Source organism: Triticum dicoccoides, chromosome 4A, assembly GCF_002162155.2.
Source record: "Triticum dicoccoides isolate Atlit2015 ecotype Zavitan chromosome 4A, WEW_v2.0, whole genome shotgun sequence".
Lineage (NCBI taxonomy): Eukaryota > Viridiplantae > Streptophyta > Magnoliopsida > Poales > Poaceae > Triticum > Triticum dicoccoides.
Window position 1 is genome coordinate 12,983,014 of NC_041386.1, and position 453 is coordinate 12,983,466.

Here is a 453-nt window from a genome sequence, read left to right on the forward strand (position 1 = left end):
CTAGGTTTTTGCCAGCGGCTCTGAGACATCATGATTTCATTCCTAAACATTGCCAGTAATAGATTAAGTGTAGATAGTAATGGACCTAGGTTTTTTACCGGCAGCTAAATATGAAGGTTGCATCCCTAATCATTGCCAATAGTAGATTAAGACTATAGATAGTAATAGAGCTACGATTTTTTACCATAAGAGTGTGCACTAAGACATCGAACGATGGTTTCATCCATAAAAATTGCCAGTAATAGATTAAGTATATATAGTAATGGGCATTGGTTTTTTACCGGCACTGACCCTAAATGGGCGATGGTAAAGAGACACCAGGGCGATGGTAATCCATTACTATATTTTTGTCTAGGAGGAGGCCAGCAAAACGCCACCAACAGTTATAGTCGTAAGCGTTACGATCAACCTTTTCCTACGTCGCCCGCGCCCTTCGACATGGTTAGCGCGCCG